Genomic DNA, 11,486 nt, shown 5'->3' with positions numbered 1-11,486 from the left:
GGTCAGAATTCAGTACTGAATCAGACACAGCATTAGATCCTAGGGGGTGTAAGATTAATGTGACATGATCTGAGCTTGAGAGTATCAGCTTTGGGGAAAGACAGTGGAATAAATTGTTAGAATCTGATCTAATAGAGAGTCCATCTGGAATATGTAGAACGTACAATAGCTAAGACAGGGACTATATGGTAAAAGGTAAGCGGTATGGGTTGAGCGATCAGCACATCCGGGGTCATGTCTTAAGAGACTTAGAATGTTTACCTGTGAGGGACAAGATACATTTCAGAGGTTCTGCCTAAAATGGATGTGATATCTCCTTCCTATGATGAAACATAAAAACGAAAGCAAAGACGGATCTAATGAGAATCATTACCAGGCAGACATTCTACAGGATCTTTCTCTGGCTTGGCAGAACTGAGGAATAAATCTTCAGGCTGGAGTCAACAACAGGCTAGCCCAACCTATCTAAACCTATGGCTGAGAACTACTAATTTTCAATAATACTCTGATGTTTTCCAATGTATTGGCCTCCAAAATTTGGGAGAAGCAAGCATACTGTTTTCTGAAAAATCAGGTATTTCTGTTTACAGATTTCATGTGGTCTTGTTTAGTTAAAACTTCATTGAGTAGACATCAGCCTAGCTAAACATCCTTCCATGCATGTGCAGAGAAAACATAACTTCAGAGTCACAGGGTTTTAGGAAGTCATGCAGAGGACAGCAGCTAAAATGAAATTAAGGCCTGAGAAAGAGAGTCTAGGCAAAGAACACAGATGTTCAAGGACACAGAGTCCTGAAAGAGTTTGGTATATCTGAGGCATCTCCAGAGTGTCATTTTGCAGGAAATGGAGAGGGAAGCAGACTGGAAAGTTAGACAGGGCATATCAAAAAATATCACCCATGCCAAGCCTCTGAGTCTTAACAATGGAGATCCCCTAAAAGATAAAAATAGGGGTCTGACAAGGCTAGACTTTCTTTCCTTTTTTTTTTTTTTTACAAATTTCTCTTCAAATATAATATAAATATATAGACCAGAATGTACCATTTTCTCAATTTACAAAGCCAAAAGAAACTTTTGATAACTTTAAAAGTAGGTACAGTCATTTGTGTGGAAAATAGTTGATGAAATTAACATTGAAATAGCAACAAAGCCACAACTAATTGATTTCACATTAATATTGACTTAAGAAGCACCAGAACCAGTATCTAAATTAAAGTGTCACTATCATTGTGTGTCTGCATGCTGTGTGCTTTCTTTGCTTTCTTGTATGTGTAAAATGGCATAGGGATCATATGTGTTTGCATCTATATTTGTGTGCATGTGTATTTAGTTCCAAAGATGGCATTAGTTATGAACAGAGAAAGCAATCAAAATAAATCATCTCATCTTGATATGAAAGAACACAATATACCTTTCATATGAAAAAAAAGCTAAACTGTTACACATTGATTCCAAATTGATGGTTATTGATTCTAAACTCAAAACCTGTATAATAGAGTCCAGATAATTCTCTAAGAGTACTGAATTCTCTTTTTTCAGTTTCAAAATATCAAGGACTATTTTTATCATTACTATTTTGATTTCAGGGAATCACAAATTGCAAATCAGAAAACTAAAGATAAAAGGATTATTCAGATCAATAGCAAATCCAGAATTGCAAGTATTTAGATTTCCAAACTTAAATTATCATCAGTACTATTCAATCAAGTGATGTTTTTCTGGGGCTTTCTAAATGCATAACATCAATAAAAATGATTAAAACAAATGTCTTAGGTGCAATAAATAAGGTTTTCACATCCAGAGGAATAGAAACAGTCGATGTAAAATCTTAGCAGAGCTGAATATTAGCTCCATGAATGCAGAAACTGTATCTATCTTGTTAATTGCTATGCTGCCAATACCTAGAACAGTGACTGCATCATAGGGCTCCATGGTACTTGTTGAGTGAAAGAGTATATGCAGTAGCCCAGGTAACATGGTTGGTTCATCACTGCAAAACATTGTTATGGCATCCTAGAAACCAATATCACGGATACCCAGGAGAGGAACCTAGCCATAAACTAGCTTGGCTATTTAGCAACAATAATTTTGTACTACAGAATTAAAACTTTTAAACATAGAATCAAATGAGGTGTATATATTGACATATGTTGATACTAAGTGCAAGCAGATGGTATTAACAGGACATAGCTCTCTAATACCTTATCTAATACAAGAATCATAGAAATTATATTCTCTTAGATGGAAGATACTGGAAATCTGCAGCTCAAATAGAAAATTATTTGTGGACATAAGTTACTCTTGTATCCAGTGCCACATTAAATGGCATAATCTGATGGCAGACGGTCCTGGGAGGCTCAATTATGCTGACAGGCAAGTTATGCCATAAAAATAACTGTCACCTCCTCTGAAAGTGTCATTTCTCATAAACTGCTGAATAAGAGAAAAACAAAACAAGCACAACTAAACTAAGCAAAATGCACTTGCTGCCTACCTAGATTTAATTGGTCTAACCGTTATTGACTGTTGCCGGAAAGAGGTCTCCAACCAACAGCTTGCTGCGCTTCTGACAATGCAGGTCGTAGGAGAAATAATGATGATGCCAAGTAAAAGTGCCAGCAATTGACGAACTGGCAGAGGAGTGGACAAATATTCAGATTCAACGGATCAAATATTCAGACGCCGCCAAAAGGTAACGTAGGGGTTCTTTTTTTAAGTTACCTTCAAAATGAGTGTTAATCCAAATGTATATATATTTTTTGCAAATAAGAGTGTCTAAGGAACTAAGGGGAAAAGGGCCAGTTAAAAATATTTTAGGTCCCCGCTTTAAGAGGAACAACCATCATAAATGGTAGAACTATATTTTTGGTATCCGCAAATTACATTTAACAGGATACAACGACAATTTAAACCGTCTCCTTGGCCGCAGATTGTACAAAGCCCCTACTTGACCTCACTGTAACATGTCCGAGGACCACTTCAAGCATGTTTGCTTATTGTTTGTTTATTTATTTATTTATTTAAGATTCCAAGGGCATTTAACTGAGAATGAATGACAAACGTCTATGAATTGTTCTCCTTGGGACAGTGGTTGGTGTCAATATTCGCATAGGCACACATTAGCTTGCTCTTTAGAAACCACTCATAGCAGAAATTCAGAATAATCCATCTAAAATTATGGGTCTCGTCTTTCAGCTTAACTCTTAAATATTACCTCCTCCATATCATTCTGTGCTTTTATACTATCTGTCTGTTTCCCTCATGTTTTAGGTAATTGTGTATTCATTTCTCTATCTCTAGTTGGTAGATACATTTTAATCAGGAAATTCTATTGTTGATCTTGAGATCCTGAAGCGTTCTCAAAAAAGATTAGAATCAGATAGTTTTTCTCTGTCTCTGTCTCTGTCTCTCTCTCTCTCTTTCTTTCTGTATCCCTCTCTCTCTGCCATAAATGTAAATGCTTGAATTATATGTTGAATTGCGAGAAGGATGGGATTTTTAACTCCCAACCTAAGCACTGAATGATATTAACTTTCTACAAAATGAAAAATATATTTGGGAATGGGGGGAATTCAATTCTAATCTTGTTTCTTTCTCCAATTAATCTCTCTAATCATCAATTTTCTTATCTGCAACAGGAGAGATTTGGATTATAATTTATATAAAACCCTTTCTAATTCTAATAATCTAGTATTCTTGCTTTATTGCTAGGCCTTATAAATCAAGGAAAGAACTTCTAATTGTATAATAGACACTTGAGGAGTTCCTATCCAGTATTACATTTGACCATGTCTACTGGTGATGTGGGTAATAACATTGAATATGTTAGTATCGGGAACAAGTCCTGTTATAATGTCAAATGTATTTTAAGAATCTCATGAACTACTTTAGCTGCTTAATAAAAACCATCTATTTGTTCAGAAACCAAATTTTGAAAGGTGTGAAGAATCTTTGTTAGAAAATCATGTAGTGTTTGTTTAAGTAAGTGAGTGGCATGGCTTTTCTTGTGTGAACTATTCAATAGGGAACCTTAAATGAATTGCTTAAACACACATCTAACACAAAATGTTTCAAGGATTTTTGAAATCCTTCATAATCATTTTACATGTTTTGCTTTTATCTTCTTGAATAGAAATGAGACACAAATCTCAAAAAGACTAATATCCTTATCTGTGATGGTCAAGAGATAAAAGTGGGTTAAAAGTTTTGGAACTTAAATACATCTTAAGTTAAACATTAAATAATACTATGTTTTGCAAGGAGCCTACATGTAGTAGATTTAAATATTTTCATCATTTAATTAAAAAGACCAAGAAAATACTGATCTGTGTTGCCACAGCGTTTGTGTACAGCACTTTGTTTTGTTGTTACAAGGGCTTCCAAATTGTGTAACATGCAGGAAACAAATTCTCAGGATTCAGTTTGAATTAGAGATTTAAGCAAAATCTGCACCTGGGAGCAATCACATAATTAATTTTAATAAGGGATTCCCCGGTGGCGCAGTGGTTAAGAATCCGCCTGCCAATGCAGGGGACATGGGTTCAAGCCCTGGTCTGGGAGGATCCCACATGCCGTGGAGCAACTAAGCTCGTGTGCCACAACTACGGATCCTGTGCTCTAGAGCCCGTGAGCCACAACTACTGAGCCCGCGTGCTGCAACTACTGAAGCCCATGCGCCTAGAGCCCGTGCTCCACAATGAGAAGCCACTGCAGTGAGAAGCCCGCACACCGCAACGAAGAGTAGCCCCCGCTCGCCGCAACTAGAGAAAGCCCACGTGCAGCAACGAAGACCCAACAGAGCCAAAAAAAAAAAAAAAAAGCCATCTCCATAAAATGTTACAAAAAAAAAATTTTAATAAAAAGGAAAAGGCATACATGATCGGAGGTTTAAGATAGGATGAAACTTTTGGATACAAGGGTAAGATCCTTTGGGAGAAAAAAACAAGATACAAACAGCCTTAAGAAAAGAATCCAAATAGCATTAAATGTCTCTTGAAGGGACCACATCTGAAATAGTAGATATGAAAATCTTCCTGCACTCATAAGGTCCTTCAACTTAAAGGAAGTTGGTAGACATTTACCAGTACCAATAAACTCATTTCAAGTACTGTGCTGACATGCTTGAGCGCAGATGAATAAATAAAGCGGGTGGAGTAGAACTGCATCGCAACTATCAAACTCAATTCCTGCAAGAGTATTAATCTAATTAAGCATAAGTGAAGCAGTGTCATATTTTTATTTTTTATTAAGTTCATATTTTCAAATTGGAGATATACATTTGGAAAGGCCTTCATTCCTTAAGAATAAAATAGGATTATTTTCAAATAAAACACATTCATCAACTCTTCATTTACTAAGACTGGGAACCTCACTAAGTAAATTGAGCTGGTGTTCATTTCAATCTTTTTTTCTAGTTGACTGAGGTACTATAATTTACCTTATTCATTCCTGCAGAGTGCCTAGCACTTACTAGGCATGTACAAATGTATGTGAATAAATAAATCAATAAATAGAAGTTTATTCTCTGATCAGAGTGTCTAAGAAACATAAGAGTTGGGTGAAATATCACCTCATTTCTTCTGCACACATTTATACCTTCCAACAAGATTCCCTCTAAGTTATACCTGAAATAAGTGGTAAGATTCAAAAATCATCTAAGGTTGGTAGTGAGGTAACATGGAATCCACTGGAGTTTTCTTCCTCACCATCAACAGTTAAGTCTATGGTTGGCTCATCTGAATCAGATATGGCCATTTAAGCCTTTTTTGGCCATTGCTTTATTTGATATGAAAAAAAAAAAAAATCCCAAAGTAGAGATGCAGCCAGTCTGGCAGTCAAGTAAAACCTGAACTTTTCATTTGTTTGTTAACAAATACATCAGCAAAAAGCTAGCATTGGTTGTAAAAGATGTATTATTCATTTATGTATAATTGTCATTTGCAGACAGAGCCACAAATATTAAGCTTTGTTGAACATCTAAGGTTTCTCTCCAAGGTAAATCAAATCGGTGTAATCCTCGTGCTTTTATACACTGTTTTTAATATAGTAACATTTTCTTCATTCACATTAGTGCTTTCTGTTGTTTCTGACTTTTAAACAGTCTCAAATTAAAAGTAATGGAGAAAATGACTTCTGGGTTACAGAAATCACTGTTACAAGGACTAAACGTTAGAACATCATTTAGAGTTTATTTCTTTACTTAACAACTTTGATTATCTGGTTTCTTAAACACTACAGATTAGAAAAAGAAAATTAAAAGGAAGGAGGCTGTAAGGAACATGCAGAGCCAGTTCCCTAGAACTAGCTCTGCAGAGAAACAGTATATGTGACAGATACAAATGGACACTAAATAATATTTGGTCTCCATAATGATTTGGAGTGTAGAAGGAAAATTATTCTTCCATTTGTTAAAAATGTCAAGGAAGACTTTATTAAAGACTATTTTAATGGAGCTCAAGACTACTGAAATAGGGAGAGAGATTGAACTCACCTACAAATACAACAAGGACAGCTGGGGATTGACACCCAACAAACAGAGTAAGAGGGTAGACAGAAAATTACTAAGAGCAACTTGGTTAGTATGAAGGATGGGGGAAGAGGAGTGTGGCTGGATATCAAGGGTGGGAGGATTCTCCATAAACTGGTTTAGCAGGATTCTTTGCCAGAATTGGACAAGGTCATGGGGCTAAGACAAGGGAGGTGGGGCAAGAATGAGGCTTAGTAGAAAAGTGGGCTCAGGGGAACCTGAAAATAGAGTTTGGTCAAGGAGGGAGTTTTTGTCCATAGTCACCAAGAAAAGGTTCATTTAGGCTTTGTACTTTAAAAGAAGTTGGAGAATCCCATGCAGCCTTTGAGAAAAACCTTTACTAAAAATGCTTATTTTTCCCCCAATATTCCAATCCAATAGCAGTCTCCCACTATGTACAAACTGCACTAATCCAGAGCACTTCAGTTCCTAGCAATGTTTTTCATATTGATTAATACCTCAGACAAAATAACTGTCCTTGACTTTTCCAAAATTTAAAAAGGCACATGAAAGAAGGATTAAAATGTCTGGGTGAATTGTGCAATAACCGGTATTTGCCCTTCTATGAACAAGGTCACCAATATTTTACGATGGTTTAAATGTGATCAGCAGTAAATTAACAAGAAGGAGGTAAATTAACATTTGCCTACAATGCAGCCTTTTATATATCACCTTAAGAAAACAGAAGAAATTCCCTGCCTGTAACTGAAGATTTTTAAAAGTTCTACAACTTGTTTTATAGTGATGGCTTAATCTCCTAGTTGAAAATAGGCCAATAGGTTGATATTTTGGAAGTTCCTTCTAGCTTTTAACTTTGTTATCCTGAAATGCTTTTCCTTCTAATTCTTTTTCTTCTTTCATTTTCTTTCTATTAATTTACATTTTTTTCCTTCCTTTTAAAATTTCTTCTTTCCTCCTCCATCCCTTCGTTCCTTGTATGTGTGTTTCCATGCCCTGTTTTTTTTTGTCTCCATCTTACGTATAAATATTTTAATGGTGATTCTTTCTCCCCCATCCCAACCTCACTCATTCCTTAGGACTTGCCTCGATCTTGAACTGACTCTCTTTCAATTTTATATACAGATATCCTTTAAAAGATGCATTAACTTTATTTTAAGGTATACCACTCATCTCTAAATTGACGCATCTATGCTCTACTTTACGTGGTTGGAATTCCGAAAACTCTCTCATTTTTTCACATGGTTGCCAGTTAAGCTCCACCAATATGGAGTGCTAGATTAAAGCTGGAAGGCAAGGGAGAGCGAGTTGAAAAAGTTTGTTCCTTCCTGTTGGCCTGTTCTTCCCGTCAGCATCACTCCATTCTCTCTCCAGCAGTGATCTTTCACCAAGCAGCAGCAGTCATCCCCAGTTTCCAGCAGCTTTGGTTCCCCAGGAACAAACAGCACTGTCTCCCTTCAGAGGTTCTAGCACTCGCTAGGGGACGGCCCATTCCTAGAGGTCTGGACCCAAACTCTTTGGGGTCCAACCTGTGATCTCCTGAGGTACTAAGAGTAGCCAAGCAGTGCCTCCTCTTCAAAGTTTGGAGCCTAGCTCTGAAAACCCCCATCTCTACGCTCCTGTGCTATTAGCTGCATCTGTATGACACCCACTTCTTAGAGAGCTGAGTCTCAACTCTCTAGGGCATCTTCTCTAAGTTTCCATATTCTGAAAGCTCCATGATCTTCCCTTTGTGCCTTAAGCCTTAGGGGTGTAACTCTGTTGTACCTTAGTGTTCTCTTTTGATCTTTCTATTTTCCAACACCTCTTTATCCAATTCAATATACTAAATTCTTTCTGTTGCCATATTTAGAATGATTTATCTCTTCCTAACTGGACCCTGAGTTTGATACTATATTGGTACCAAGTATATTCCCAGGGAAAAAAACCTCATAAATAAGATTCATGAATTGGTTAGTTGTATCCTCGACCTCAAAAAATGTGCTGAGCTCCTTATCAATGGGAAATAAGAAATCAGTAAATTTTGGCATTCCATGCATCATGATTAATTAAATTGTCACCTGTGATCAAATGTCTAAAGACACGGTGGAACCGAGTACCTACTCTTGATGCACATGGGCTAGGATATCTTCTTACTGTACTGAGAGCAGGAAGAAAACAAATGACAAGCTCAAGGCTTTACAATCTTGGCTCCATTGACAGATAAAGAACAAGAGATTTTCTACATGTCTCTAGAAGAATTTCTTATTTCACTGAAAATAAAAATTCAATTGTCTAAGCTGTAGAAATAAAGACAAAGTCAAACTGACAAATTCCCAGGGCTGGACAACCCAAGGAAAGCAGTATTATAGCATGCCTAGAGGTCATCTTATTTCTTTAGTTTTAATACTCCTGTATCTGCTACTCACAAAACATCATAATAAACAGAAGTGAACAATATAATGATCCTACTGTACTTTCCAGAAAGGTGATATTTCCTTGAAGTCTATACATAGAGATGGTAGAAGACACAATGGACATGGTTACAATTGTTCAGGATGAGTTGACTAAATGAGAAGAGATCTTCCAGCAGCCCTAGGAAGCTGATAATAAATCCATTTCACTTGACCTGAGAAAATAATTATGAAAACTTGTGAAGGGAGCTGATAGGCCTTTGAAGAGTGGGACAGGTGGATGGGTGTACTGCAGATTATGGCCCTGTAAGTAGGTGCTATTTGATTTTCTTTTGTTGGGTCTCTTCACTGGAATTGGCTCACTGATCAAAGAGTAGGGTCCAGTATTCATTGTTCATCAATGTCCTCTTTTACTTCTTCTTTCTTCATTCAACAAAGTTATCAACACAACTCTCCCCACCAACACTGTTGGTACTCCAGGTCCTTTTATTTTATTCCGTTTTTATCAAGTTTAATTTCCCTGAAAAAACATAACTAAAAGAACAAAAAGTATTGTACAATACCATTTAAAAATGTATTCCTTCTGTTCATTCACATGTTATTTCGAAAGTAAACATGAGTGTTTGAGGGTTTTTTCAAGTCTACTTTAAGCTTTATGTTTGAAATATCTTACTTTAAAATATCTATACATCAAAGAAAATGTATCAAATATAAATTTGTACATACAACTGCACTGTCCTTTAAGCATGCTTAAAGGACAAATATGCTTTCTTTAATTTATGCAAACATATGGAAAGTTAATTTTCTTTAATTTTTAATTTTATTTTAATTTTTAATATCTTTATTGGAATATAATTGCTTTACAATGTTGTGTTACTTTCTGTTGTACAACAAAGGGAATCAGCTATAAGTATACATGTATCCCCATAAACCCTCCCTCTTGAGCCTCCCACTCATCCTCCCTATCCCACCCCCCTAGGTTGTCACAAAGCGTCGAGTTGATCTCCCTGTGCGATGCAGCAGCTTCCCACTAGCCATCCATTCTACATTTGGTAGTGTATATATGTCAACGCTACTCTCTCACTTCGTCCCAGCTTCCCCTTCCCCCTATGTCCTCAAGTCCATCCTCTAAGTCTGTATCTCTATTCCTGCCCTGCCAGTAGGTCCATCAGTACCGCTTTTTTTAGGTTCCATATGTGTGCGTTATCATACGGTATTTGTTTTTCTCTTTCTGACTTACTTCACTCTCTATGACAGACTCTAGGTCCATCCACCTCACTACAAATAACACAATTTCGTTTCTTTTTATGGTGGAGTAATATTCCATTGTATATATGTGCCACATCTTCTTTATCCATTCATCCGATGATGGACACTTAGGTTGCTTCCATGTCCTGGCTATTGTAAATAGTGCTGCAATGAACACTGTGGTACATGTATCTTTTTGAATTATGTTTTTCTTAGCGTATATGCCCAGTAGTGGGATTGCTGGGTCATATGGTAGTTCTATTTTTAGTTTTTTAAGGAACCTCCATGCTGTTCTCCATAGTGGCTGTATCAATTTACATTCCCACCAACAGTGCAGGAGAGTTCCCTTTTCTCCACACCATCTCCAGCATTTATTGTTTCTAGATTTTTTGATGATGGTCATTCTGACTGGTGTGAGGTGATACCACATTGTGGTTTTGATTTGCATTTCTCTAATGTTTAGTGATGTTGAGAATCTTTTCATGTGTTTGTTGGCAATCTGTATGTCTTCTTTGGAGAAATGTCTATTTAGGTCTTCCACCCATTTTTGAATTGGGTTTTTTTTTGATATTGTGCTGAATGAGCTGTTTGTATATTTTGGAGATTAATCCTTATCAGTTGCTTCGTTTGCAAATATTTTCTCCCATTCTGAGGGTTGTCTTTCATCTTGTTTATGGTTTCCTTTGCTTTGCAAAAGCTTTTAAGTTTCATTAGGTCCCATCTGTTTATTTTTTATTTTATTTCCATTTCTCTAGGAGGTGGGTCAAAAAAGATCTTGCTGTGATTTATGTCATAGCGTGTTCTGCCTATGTTTTCCTCTAAGAGTTTTATAATATCTGGCCTTACATTTAGGTCTTTAATAAGTTTTAAATTTATTTTTGTGTATGGTGTTAGGGAGTGATCTAATTTCATTATTTTACATGTAGCTGTCCAGTTTTCCCAGCTCCACTTATTGAAGAGGCTGTCTTCTCCATTGCATATCCTTGCCCACTTTGTCAAAGATAAGGTGACAATATGTGTGTGGGTTCATCTCTGGGCTGTCTATCCTATAGTTCCATTGATCTATGTTTCTATTTTCGTGCCAGTACCATACTGTCTTGATTACTGTAGCTTTGTAGTGTAGTCTGAAGTCAGGGAGCCTGATTCCTCCAGCTCCATTTTTCTTTCTCAAGATTGCTTTAGCTATTCGGGGTCTTTTGTGTTTCCATACAAATTGTAAAATTTTTTGTTCTAGTTCTGTGAAAAATGCCATTGGTAATTTGATAGGGACTGCACTGAATCTGTAGATTGCTTTGGGTAGTATAGTCATTTTCACAATGTTGATTCTTTGAATCCAAGAACATGGTATATGTTTCCATCTG

General features: G+C 36.5%; 1 long non-coding RNA gene across 1 annotated transcript in view; it reads left to right on the top strand.

The window, feature by feature from the left end:
• Positions 1–1,048: 1,048 nt before the first annotated feature.
• LOC309653750 overlaps positions 1,049–11,486 on the top strand; it is a 77,397-nt gene continuing 66,959 nt past the window's right edge. The window contains exon 1 of the long non-coding RNA XR_014259432.1: positions 1,049–2,692. This is a non-coding gene — a long non-coding RNA (uncharacterized lncRNA). The remainder of the gene's footprint in view (positions 2,693–11,486) is intronic.

Source organism: Balaenoptera physalus (genome assembly GCF_965194825.1).
Source record: "Balaenoptera physalus genome assembly, contig: HAP1_SCAFFOLD_1081, whole genome shotgun sequence".
Lineage (NCBI taxonomy): Eukaryota > Metazoa > Chordata > Mammalia > Artiodactyla > Balaenopteridae > Balaenoptera > Balaenoptera physalus.
The sequence above is the reverse complement of the archived record's forward strand: the minus strand, read 5'-3'. Positions and strand labels throughout refer to the sequence as shown.